The sequence below is a fragment of the Chanos chanos genome, chromosome 3, assembly GCF_902362185.1.
Source record: "Chanos chanos chromosome 3, fChaCha1.1, whole genome shotgun sequence".
NCBI classification, from domain to species: domain Eukaryota; kingdom Metazoa; phylum Chordata; class Actinopteri; order Gonorynchiformes; family Chanidae; genus Chanos; species Chanos chanos.
The window spans coordinates 21,412,892-21,425,232 of record NC_044497.1 but is presented as its reverse complement, the minus strand read 5'-3'; the positions used below and the strand labels follow the sequence as shown (position 1 = coordinate 21,425,232).

Genomic DNA, 12,341 nt, shown 5'->3' with positions numbered 1-12,341 from the left:
TCAGTGTGTAATGTGAGCACTGAAAAATAACACTGTCTTGTAAGTAATTTTAACATGTTCGATGTTTATGGTTTTGGTTTAATCATTTAACCATTACTCATCACATTACTCATCAGCTTTTGTTGATAGAGCAACTTTCACAGCACTCACCATAGCTAACAAAACGTACAAAACTGAAATGGCTTTGGCACAACATCACTGAAAACTTTGGAACAGGAAAAGAATAAATAATGACATAACAAATAATAAAATATAATAACACTACGCAGGCAAATACTGTTGTGAAAACACAACATTTCACCATTATGAGGACTGATAGACTCTCACTCTAATTTAATTATTTTCCAGCACTGAATATGGGCAATGGATTATCAACGATGAGAGCAACCTGTTTTTGCAGTAAGATCTGCAAGAACCTGAGAAGTCTGAAGATCCACCAGACCAAGATGGGCTGCACAAGGAGGAAGCAAGTGGAGTCAGTGCCCAGCACTGCATCTGGTGAGATGGAGGAGGAGCTGGGCCTGGAGTCATCCCACAGTGCCCAAAACCTCCGAGCCCCACATGCTGCACCTAGCAGACAATATGAACATCGCCGGGTCTTGTGGCCTGCTGCACATGAGGAGATTGAGTGGCGCCAGTCTGATGAGGATGTTGATGCTGCTCTTGAAGCATCATCAAGGGGGAAGTGGATTAGCAGCTCCAGTTGATGTGCACCCTGATTATCAGCATCGGTGCAGAGAGATTTGGCATCAAACAACCAAAAGCTAATGACAGCATAGCTAAGCCAAATCGGCGTGAGGCCAAAATCACTCAGCTCAGGAAAGAGCTGAAGTCTCTAAAACACCAGTACAGAAAGGCAAGGGAGGAGGATGGACCAGCCCTCGCAGAGCTTCGGTACATCCTAAGACGGAGGCTCATCTCCCTCCGACGCGCTGAGTGGCACGGGAAAAGGGACAGAGAGAGGGCCTGCAAGCGCACTGACTTTATAGCAAATCCTTTTGGATTCACTAAAGAGCTGCTTGGGCAGAAGCAGAGCAGGACCCTTGCATGCCCGCAAGGAAACATCAACCTACATCTCAGCAACACTTACAGCGACAGTAGGAGAGAGGATGACCTGGCCCACTGCAAAGAGCTAATTACACCACCCGAACCCTCCGTCCTGTTTAACATCAAGGAGCCCACCCTGGCAGAAGTCAGAAATACAGTCAGAGCAGCGCAGATTAGGTCAGCTCCAGGGCAAAGTGTATAAGCACTGCCCGAGACTCCTGGAGAGACCTTGGAGGCTCATCAGAATAGTATGGCGGAGGGGGAAGGTAGCCAAGCAGTGGAGACATGCAGAAGGTGTATGGATACCAAAGGAGGAGAACGCAAGTGACATCATGCAGTTCCACACCATCTCCCTACTCAGTGTGGAATGCAGAGTCTTTTTCAAGATTCTTGCTAACCGCCTGACAGTGTACCTTCTGAGGAATTCCTACATTGACACCGCAGTGCAGAAGGGAGGAGCCTCAGGTGTGCCGTGCTGTATAGAGCACACAGGAATGGTTACCCAGTTGAACAATGAGGCAGGGGAGAATAGAGGAGACCTGGCAGTCATTTGGCTGGACCTTGCCAACACTTATGGATCCACTCCACATAAACTTGTGGCAACAGCGCTGACAAGATACCATGTTCCAGAGAGGATCAAAGACCTCATACTGGACTACTACAATAGTTTCAGTTTGAGATTCACCTCTGGGACAACAACATCAGCATGGCATCGCCTAGAGAAAGGTATCATCACTGGTGGTACCATATCAGTGTCCTTGTTTGCCTTGGCAATGAACATGCTGGTAAAGTCAGCAGAAGTGGAATGTAGTGGCCCTCTGCCAAGACTTCTCTGGCCACTGCTGATATGTGAAGTTCCAATGACTTCACATATCAGCAGTGGCCAGAGAGAGAGACGTCAGCTGATCCAGGGAGAGATCCGTGCAGAGGTGGAAGAGGAATGCTGGAGCAGGACAGTGGCTATGCGCAAGCAGGGAGCTTGAACTAATTGGGACCAACTACCCGCAAGATAACCTGGGCAGAACTTTGGAAGCCAGACCCAGCTAGACTCAAGTTTCTGATCCAGTCAATGTATGATGTCCTTCCAAGCCCATCTGACCTGCATTGCTGGGGTCTAGCCAATACCCCGGCATGCCCACTGTGCCAGGCAAGAGGTTCCTTGGAGCAGATCTTGAGCTGCTACCTAAAAGCCCTGGGAGAGGGGAGGTATAGGTGGCGCCATGACCAGGTGCTGAAGGCAGTAGCTGACACCATCTGCACTGGAATCCAGCCCAGCAAACATCAGCTCCCAAAAAGGCGGAATATCGCCTTTGTCAGGACGGGAGAAAAAGCTCAGGTGGAGCTCAGGGTCCGAAATGGGCTGCTAGTCTCAGCTCGTGATTGGCAGCTGAAGGTGGACCTAGGGAAGCAGCTGTAGTTCCCAGAACACATTGCTAGGACGACACTCAGGCCAGAATTTGATCTTAATATCTGACGTTTCTAAGCAAGTGGTCATGATGGAACTCACTGTCCCCTGGGACTAAACTGGTTTCCGGTTTGTTCCTGTGCGATTCTGCAGCTGCTCTACGAGTGAACTGCCTAATTTAAATACCAACACCTAATTTAATACCAATCAAATCTCCAACTAAGGTACGTGAAACAATACTCAGCTTGTTCAGTGTGTCGAGTGCAGGATGTTTAGCCATTCTTCCTCCGTCATTAATAACAGCTCTGTTTGTGCTAAATGTACATTAGTTAGCTCCCTGACGGAGAAGATTGTAGCATTAGAGATGCGCATCCAGATGGTAGAGAGGCTTAGTGAGAGTGAGAATAGCCTAGTTCCTGTAAAGGAAAATCTGGATGGCTCAGGAAGAGTTAGCAGCTCTCCGACTCTGGTACTAGAGCCCTCACAGCGGGGCGAATGGGTGACAACTCGGCAGCATAAGTGCAAAGCCAAAGCTAATGCTAAGGCTAGCCCACGAGAGACACACCACTCCCCGCTTCATGTGTCAAACAGGTTTGCCCTCCTCAGTGAAACACCCACTGAGAAACCTGAAAGAGCTCTGGTTATAGAAGATTCCATTCTATGGCACGTGAAATTAGCTAGACCTTTAGGGGCACCAGCAGCCTTAGTTAGCCAGGGCGCCGGACATAGCAAGTAATCATAGGTTTTCAAAGATAGTTTTTCATGTAGGAGCTAATGATATACGCCTTCGTCAATCAGAGATTACTAAAAGTAATATCGTAGAGGTCTGTAAATTAGCGAAGGCGATGTCCGATGCAGTAATATGCTCTGGTCCCATCCCAATCTGGCGAGGCGATGTAGCTTACAGCAGGTTATGGTCGCTGAACTGCTGGATGTCCAGGTGGTGTTCTGACAACAATGTGGGCTTTATAGATAATTGGAATAGTTTTGAGGGCAAGGCTGGCCTTTTAGGGCGGGACAGTGTCCATCCCACTCGGGAAGGTGCTGCTCTCATTTCTTGTAACACAGTGCATAGTCTCAGAACAGTTAGTCTGTGACAATCCAGAGCCAAGAACAGGGAGCAGACAAGCAGGCTAAACCGATCGTCTGCTAGCTGCACAGAGTCGTCACCCAGGTTAAACTATATTGAGACTGTGTCTTTTCCCCGACCTATACGAAAATGTAGAAACACTCAGAGAATTTGTCCTAGTAACCGAATTAACATAGATTTAAATCATACTGAATGTACCACCAGCACCTTTGATCTAAAGCTAGGACTGTTAACCCTGCAGTGCGTAGCATCGCACAGGTGTGCCGCTGACTACTTTCTATTGCAAGCGTATTGTCAAACCGGTGTGATTTGGAATAATAAACAATGAACATTCTAATGTATTCTAACTCGTGACGCAACAATTCAAGTTAATGGCGATTCAAGATTACAGTCGATATGCCATCATCTGTACACTTTTATACTTGTACTTTATACGTATGTATACTTTATACTTTTACTTTATGCTACTTTATACTTACATACTTTTTTTACGAGTTGATAACTAAATCACACAAAACATGGCGGACATAGTGAAGGCTATGCAGTACACTCGAGAGCATTACAGATGCAACAAAGAAATGCATACTAGCTGTTTGTCGTGCAACGCTGTATAAACACACGTTGTAATGTTGCGCAACTATCGGGCATACTTCATGTGCGTCAAAGCAATACCGGCAAATGACGGTCAAAAAGTGTAAACGACTCAGATTTCATCACAATAAACGCATCCATAATATTGTGCATGTATGTTGTTTTGATTAATCAAGCCAGTGCTCTTTACATTGCCAAGCTGTTGTTTTCGTTACACACATTTGTAAACCATCTTCATCGACTATTTATTTTCTCCCTTATTATTCATTCATAACTACTATGGCACTGTAACCATCGCTACCATAGCTCGTGCTGTTGTACAACAATGGTTATCATCCTGTCAAACGAGTCACGAGTCAAAGTCAAAGTCAAACGAGTGACACTAGCATCGGGGCTAACGTCGTCTTACTGACAAGCAGACATTTGGGTGAATAACATCTTTATTTTTTAAAAAATGGAGAAACTTAAAACATCAAAGAGCAGAGTACAACTCACAGATGAGCAGATCAGACAGATCTTTCAGGAGGACTCTGACGCAGAAAATGTTCTGAGAGCTGAGGAGAGTGATTCTTCTGAGGAAGAATCACCTGAGAATCTGACTGCCTTGGATGACCCTGAACATTTTGAGGTGGCGTCAGAGGACAGAGAGGATGGATCCTGGAGGACAGGACAGTTCACACCCAGTCCAGTGACATTTGATGGTTCCCAGTCTGGAGTGAGGACCCATCCACATGAGGTTAGGGAAGCAGAGTGTTTTAAATTGTTCCTAAATACATCCACGGTGGGTGTCATTGCTAATGAAACAAATAAATATGCAGATATCCTGAGAGAGAAGTCAGGGGGTGTGGGAAAGATTGGGAGATGGGTGGACACCTCAGTGGCTGAGATGTACACCTTCCTCGCCACAGTAATGATTATGGGTCTCGTCAAGAAAAATAATATGAGGGACTACTGGACTGCAGACCCCATGCTGTCCACCCCTTTTTTCCCTATAGTCTTTTCCCAGGACCGTTTCTTCCTCCTCCTCCGTGCACTCCACTTCAGTGACCCCAGCCCTTCCTCAGACCCCCTTCACAAAATTCAGAAATATTCTGAATTCAATTTTAAAGTCATTCTCCCACGTATTCTACCCACACAAGGACCTCTGCATTGTTGAATCCATACTGAAATGGAAAGGACGTCTGTCTTTTAAACAGTGTATCCCCTCAAAGCGGCACAGATTTGGGGTGAAGCTGTTTGTGCTGTGTGATGTCCTGACCGGTTATGTCCAAGACTTAATAGTATATACTGGGAGTTCCACAGATGTACTGCCTTTTCATGGTGTTGGGATGTCTGGAGCGGTTGTCCTCACCCTTTTGCAGCCCTATCTAAACAAAGGGCATACCGTCTTCATGGACAACTGGTATTCATGTCCTGCCCTCTTCCAGTGCTTACTGGACAACCAAACTGGGGCCTGTGGCACCGTAAGGCCCACAAGAAAGGGGATGCCACAATTTGAAAAAAAAAAGGGCAGGGGTGAGGTGGCTTTTTATAACAACGGCACCATGCTGGCAACAAAGTGGCATGATAAAAGAGATGTCCATGTGTTGTCCACAGTGCACAAAGCAGAAATGCAAGTCACAGGCAAAGCAGACCATGCCACAGGAAACAAAGTGTCAAAACCAGCGTGTATAATTGAGTATAATCAAAAGATGGGCTCTGTTGACAACTTTGACAAACAAAACAGCTTTGTGGAGTGCAGAAGGAAAACCCTGAAATGGCACAGAAAACCTTTTTTCCATCTTGTGGATGTGGCCACTTTCAATAGTTACGTACTCCATCGCAGGCTCACAGGACAGGTGCTCACCTATCACCAATTTCGTGTGAATATGATCCACCAGCTGTTAGAGGAATTCCACACTCCTCGGCAGTCATCATCTGGTGGACGGCCTGCGTTGGACATTCCCCTCCGTCTCACTGCCCGTCACTTCCCCACACCAGTGATGACCACTGAACGACAAGGCAGTAGAACGAGGCGGAGGTGCAAAGTGTGTCAGAATACCACCAGACATCCACAGCAGAGGAGGCTGACAAAGTACATGTGTGTTCCCTGCAACACACCATTGTGTGTGTTCCCCTGTTTTCAAGAGTATCATACCCTCAAGCATTTTTAGATCTCTTCTCAGACCTGCAACACAAAAGAAAATAGAATATCATTAGAAAGAATAATCTAAATTATATTCATCAATAAATGTTATTGTCAGTAGGACTTAGTAGTAGTAGTAGTAGTAGCAGTTGAGCTTAGTAGTAGTTGTTGTTGTTGTTGTTGTTTAGTTGTAGAGTTTAAATAGTAGTTGGAGGTAGTAGTGTAGTAATAGTGGAAGTAGTCCTGTTGTGTAGTTGTAGTGTTTTAGCGTATTATTTATAGTAGTTATATAGTTGTAGTTTGTAGCAGTACTTACTAGTTATAGTATAGTACTTATATAGAAGTAGTTTGTTGCAGTAGTAGTAGTTGTAAGCCTAGTATTTAGTATAGTATGTACGTGTGTGAAAGTGTGATTGGGATATTTTCTTCAAGATCTTCTCTAGTTTGTGTGACAGCTTCCAATCATACTGACATGTAATATAACATATATAACATATAATATTATGACATAAAACATATAGCAGGTGCTTTGTAAAACCTTTTCGACTCTGCAATGATTAATTAGAAAAACCAGACCTAAAGTCCATTTTCTCACAATCCTACATCATTCTCACTTCAACTAATGTTTCACTGTTTTACAAATAGCACCAGTCTCAGATTTTGCTTATGAGGCTACATCATTTTTCCCTGCATAGTGGAACATTTCAACATTTATATCATGAAAAACAGGATTCGTACTTACAGGAGATGGCAGTCCATTCGCTTTTTTTTTACATTTTCAGCAGCAGCAGCAGCTCCTTTGTGTTAGTTTGAGGAACACAACGTCTTTCGCCTGCAGCCAACTGTGGGAAACGGCTTGGGTTTTAAATGTAATGCTCCTGAAATGAGCCTACCGTTGGGTTTTGTTTTTGACGTGTGTTTTGTTGCCTTGTATGCTAGCCTACAGTATAGCGGTGTGCCACGTGGCTTGCAAGTTATGTGACGCAGCGACGTTGTTCAATACAAATAGCCTACCATAGACATAAGAAGATGAAATACTGTCCAGTTGATTTCCGAGCAAACTGTGGGAAACGGCTTAGATTATACATTGCTTTATAATGTTAGTTTCAAACCGACAGGTTCATATCCACGTCTGCAGAGCTGCAGTTTTACACCACCAGAGTTTCACCACAGCAGTTTCAGGCCAGTGGCATTCAGCGCTTGCGCAGACAATTTTTTTTTTTGTTTAACTTAGCGACTGTTAGGTTAATTAACATTTCAGCAGGTTTAGGCAGGTTTCCGATAAATTTGTGATATGAAACTGAAATAAAACAAGGCTAGTGTTGAACACTTTTGAATCTTTTATGGTTAGGGTTAGCGTTAGAAGGTCGCTATTTGCATTGCCACTGGCTTTAAACTGCTGTTGTGAAACTGCTTCTTTGAAACTCTGGCTCTGCAGTCACAAAGGCGTGTCCCGTGTGTTGAAATTCAAAGCACTAGAGCAAATACAAGTATGAAATCCTATTCAAAGTGACAGCTTCTCGAATTTTATTGTGGAACGCTGGCGCACGAGCAAAAAAACATACGCAGCGACGGATATAACTGTTAAAAGAACTCCCACACTGAAGGGTTAAATATTAGATCTCTTAGATCTCTTACACCTAAAGCGCTTATTGTCAATGAAATTATTACTGATCAGGAGTTTAATGTACTGTGCTTAACAGAAACGTGGATCAAACCAAATGAGTATGTTGCATTAAATTTAGCTAGTCCTCCCGGATACAGTTATATACACCAGCCTCGTCTAACTAGCAGAGGAGGAGGCGTTGCAGTTATTTATAATGATAATCTAGGCATCATACAAAAACCTTTACATAAATTCAATGTGTTTGAAGTTCTTTATACAAACATAACATATGTAGCCACAAAAAATAAGTCTACCCAGTCTATCACACTAATTATTATTTATAGACCCCCTGGGCCGTACTCTGAATTCCTCTGTGAATTTGCAGATTTCATCTCAAACCTCGTTATTTCTTTAGACAAAGCTCTAATTGTCGGAGACTTTAACATTCATTTTGATAACCCACAGGATCCTCTGAGAACAGCGTTCGTGTCCATTCTAGATTCAGTAGGGATTAATCAGACGGTCATAGGGCCCACTCATAATGGTGGCCACACCCTCAATCTTATGCTAACACTCGGATTAAATCTAGGAAGTATAGTCACATTTCCACAGTCTGAAGCTATCTCAGATCATTATCTTATCTCATTCAAAATATTTCTTAGTAATAATATATGCACCTCGCCACGCTATCGTAATAAATGTACATTTACACCAGCTACTACGCAGAACTTTATCAGTAATCTCCCAGAGTTATCAACTTTGATTGGATCACTGTCACACTCCACAGAACTTGATCAGGCAACTGAATCTTTAGAGTCAACATTCCGCAACACCTTAGATAATGTGGCCCCACTTAAAAGGAAAATAATCAGAGAGAAAAAACTAGCTCCCTGGTATAATGAGCACACACACACCTTAAAACTTACCACTCGAAAATTAGAACATAAATGGCGCCAAACTAAATTGGTAGTATTCCAGGTAGCATGGAAGGAGAGTCTCCTGAGCTACAGAAAAGCTCTTAGTGCCGCCAGATCAATGTATCTTTCCACCCTAATAGAAGACAACAAAAATAATCCTAGATTTTTATTTAATATTGTATCAAAACTAACTGGGAATAAGAGCACCTCGGAAACAGGCACACCATCATTATACAGTGGCGAAGCCTTCATGAATTTTTTCAGTAGCAAAATTGAAAATATCAGGCAAACAATTCAGACTATAAATTTAAAATCAGATAATTTGATAACTAACACTGTAGATAACAATATAACTATGTCAGAACAGCGATTAGAATGTTTTACTCACCTTCAAGTGACCGAATTAACCTCACTAATTTCTTCATCAAAATCGCCAGTAGTCATCGAACCTCTTAAATAATCAATTCCTCCCTTAGCACTGGCTACGTACCTAAATCTTTTAAACTAGCAGTTATCAAACCCCTAATTAAAAAACCTGACCTTGACCCCTGTTCGTTTGTCCAACTACAGGCCAATATCTAACCTCTCCTTTATCTCCAAGATCCTAGAAAAGGCTGTAGCACAGCATTTTAGGCCTCATCACAGCACAGAGACAGCACTGGTTAAAGTTGCAAATGACCTATTACTGGCCTCTGATCAGGGTTGTGTCTCCTTGCTTGTGTTGCTTGACCTCAGGGCAGCCTTTGACACCATTGATCATACTATTCTCCTTGATAGACTAGAAAATGTTGTTGGAGTTAAGGGAATGGCCCTCTTATGGCTTAGGTCCTACTTGACTGATCGTTATCAGTTTGTTGATGTAAATGGTGACTTCTCTGCACATACTGAGGTAAAGTTTGGAGTCCCGCAAGGTTCTATTTTAGGCCCACTGCTTTTTTCTTTATATATGCTACCTCTAGGTAATATTATTCGTAAACACGGTATTAGCTTCCACCGCTATGCTGATGACACACAGTTGTATATCTCAGTGAAGCCAGACGAGAGACAGCAGCTTAACAAAATTGAGGAATGTCTAAAGGATATTAGGCACTGGATGCTTACTAACTTCCTCTCACTTAACTCTGAAAAGACAGAAGTACTTGTACTAGGATCACATGTAGCTAGGAGTAAGCTTTCCGATCACATAGTAACTGGATGGCCTTTCGCTTTCATCATGTGCAGCAGTAAAAGACCTTGGTGTAATTATTGACTCCAGTCTTTCATTTGAAGCTCATGTAGATAACATTACCAGGATAGCCTTCTTTCATCTTAGAAATATTAACAGGATAAGAAATGCATTGTCATTTCAAGATGCTGAAAAATTGGTTCATGCTTTCATTACCTCTAGGTTAGACTATTGTAATGTCTTACTGTCTGGATGTTCTAATAGGTGTATAAATAAGCTACAGTTAGTTCAGAATGCAGCAGCCAGAGTTCTTATTAGAACCAAAAGATATGATCACATCACCCCTATCTTATCCACACTGCACTGGCTCCCAGTCAAATCTCGTATTGATTATAAAATCTTACTATTTACCTATAGAGCACTAAATGGTACCTGAGCGAACTCCTGGTCTTTTATGATCCACCACACCTACTTCGATCAAAAGGTGCAGGCTATTTGTTGGTACCTCGAGTTGTGATGGCTACAGCAAGGGGCAAAGCCTTCTCTTACAGAGCCCCACAGTTATGGAGCAGCCTCCCAATTAATGTTCGAGACTCAGACACAGTCTCTTTGTTTAAGTCAAGACTGAAAACTTATCTGTTTAGCCAAGCCTTTTGCTAACAGCTCTTTACTAGGCAAAGGAGCAGATCTGGAGGGTTCTCGGGCATAGAATGTTTGGTGAACTGGGATGTTTGGATGCTGTCACCCCCCCCCCCCCCCCCCCCACTCTAACATGTTCACTCAGGTTTGCTGGCGGTGGAGTGGGTGGCCGCCTTGTGTCCCAGAGTGTCATCATGTCCGTATTACCTTCTAGCTCTCCCTTTTAGCTATGCTGTAATAGCTAGTCTTGCTGGAGTCTCTGCCTACACCCGACACACGATGTATATTTTCCCTTAACCATTGTGTGGAAATGAACATCTAACAATGTCTCTCTCTCTCTCTCTCTCTCTCTCTCTCTCTCTCTCTCTTTCTTTCTCTCTCTCTCTCTCTCTCTCTCTCTGTCAAGCCACACATGCTACTCGCCACACATGCTACTCCTGAGATACCAGTGATCCTGACTCCTCCCGCCCTCTGGACTGATCCATCCTGGTGTTATCATCTTTTATCCTCCTGTCAGCCTCCTGTCAGCATTGCCTTCCCCTTTGTTCATGCTCCATTTTACTTGCAATTGTAACTGCCCACTGGGTCGGCACCTATTGCACACCTGTCTGGCCAAGGAGGGGTCTCCTCTCTCTGTGGTCCTTCTCAAGATTTCTCCCATTTTCCCATTTCCCTTTTGGGTTTTTGGGGAGTTTTTTCTTGCCCGCCGTGAGGATTAAGTCAGGGGGTGCCATCCTGATTTGATTTTGATTTAAGACTTTAAACAGTGAAACTGGGCTCTAAATAAACTTGAAACTTGAAACTTGAAGACCGGATAAAGGAGGCCTACGAGCGTAAGAACGCCAAATACCTCAAACTGGTAGGGGAATGTAGAAGGCATGGGTGGAAGGCCTGCTGCGAGCCCATTGAGGTGGGCTGCAGGGGCTTTGCAGGTCAGTCTCTACATCAGTCACTCAGTCTCCTTGGCATTAAAGGGTTGCAGGAAAGAAGAGACACCAAGAACATCATCAAAGCTGCATAAAAAGCGTCAAGGTGGCTGTGGATCAAGAGGGGTGATCCATGGTGTAGCGCGCTACCTGGACACAAGCTGGGGACTGATCACCCCTGGCTGGGTCACCCAGGTGAGGGTGTCTGATGATCTAAGAACCTAAAACACCCAATGACCCTGGATTCATCACTGATGATGTGTCCAAGTCGCACCACCTGATGTTTCAAGAAGCAAGAATTTTGAAGCATAGAGGGATTATAAAAATATCACTATAACAAATAAAATCCAACAAAACACTTCAATCCAAACCAATACTATAGTATGGGGGGGGGGGGGTGCTGTAAGGAAGGAAGAGGGAAAGGATGAATTTTGGTCCATGTTATGCTGTGTGCTTGGTTCTCATTAAGATTGTATCAGACAATCTGACAGTTTAACATGGTCCAGACCTTCTGAGCACATCAGGACTCTTTCTCTCCTCTTTTTCCTCCTTGCCAGCCCATAAACAAAGCCTGTTCAATCATCATCACCTTTCAATTAGTTTTCAATAAAAACAGGCTATTTTTATTATTACCATGATACCAAAAATTCTTAGAGACACTGGTTGGCAAAAAAAGTCAAAAGGCAAGAAAACAGTACCTGGAAACATATAGTTCAGAGAGACCAATGTTACACATATCTGAGCCCACTTGTATATGAGTATGAGAAATGGGCTTGTTTCCATGTCCTGGGTTTGGTGATGCATTTGGCCTACTGTAAAGGCGAACTGAG

The 12,341-nt window shown here is 43.6% G+C and overlaps 1 pseudogene; it reads left to right on the top strand.

Annotated features, from left to right (window-relative positions):
* Positions 1-377: 377 nt before the first annotated feature.
* Positions 378-11,683, top strand: LOC115806792 (uncharacterized; annotated as a pseudogene).
* The last annotated feature ends 658 nt before the right edge of the window (positions 11,684-12,341 follow it).